The sequence below is a fragment of the Gymnoscopelus braueri genome (genome assembly GCF_963280865.1).
Source record: "Gymnoscopelus braueri genome assembly, chromosome: 2".
NCBI classification, from domain to species: domain Eukaryota; kingdom Metazoa; phylum Chordata; class Actinopteri; order Myctophiformes; family Myctophidae; genus Gymnoscopelus; species Gymnoscopelus braueri.
Window position 1 is genome coordinate 6133907 of NC_137604.1, and position 322 is coordinate 6134228.

The following is a 322-nucleotide window of genomic DNA, read 5'->3' on the forward strand; positions in this document are numbered from 1 at the left end:
TGCCCACCAAATCCGATGCGTTTTAATCGTGCGGCAAACGAAAAAGAACGCAACGATAAAAAACGGAGACAGAAAGGAGGGGAGGTAAAATGTGAGTGGACGAGTGTGAGTGCACCACGAACACGTAGTTTAATGTAATTGGTGTGGCGTTTATATCTGCTTGAAGCTGCTTGAAGCTTGAGATGAAAAATGTTCAACTTGGGACGTTTTTAGGCGAGTGCTTTGGCATTTTCAGCCGGGAAAAAAGTCTCAGTGAACACAGACAGATTCACCCCTAGTGGATAAAACGGGGCAAAACAACTCTAAGCAGACGATATTGAGA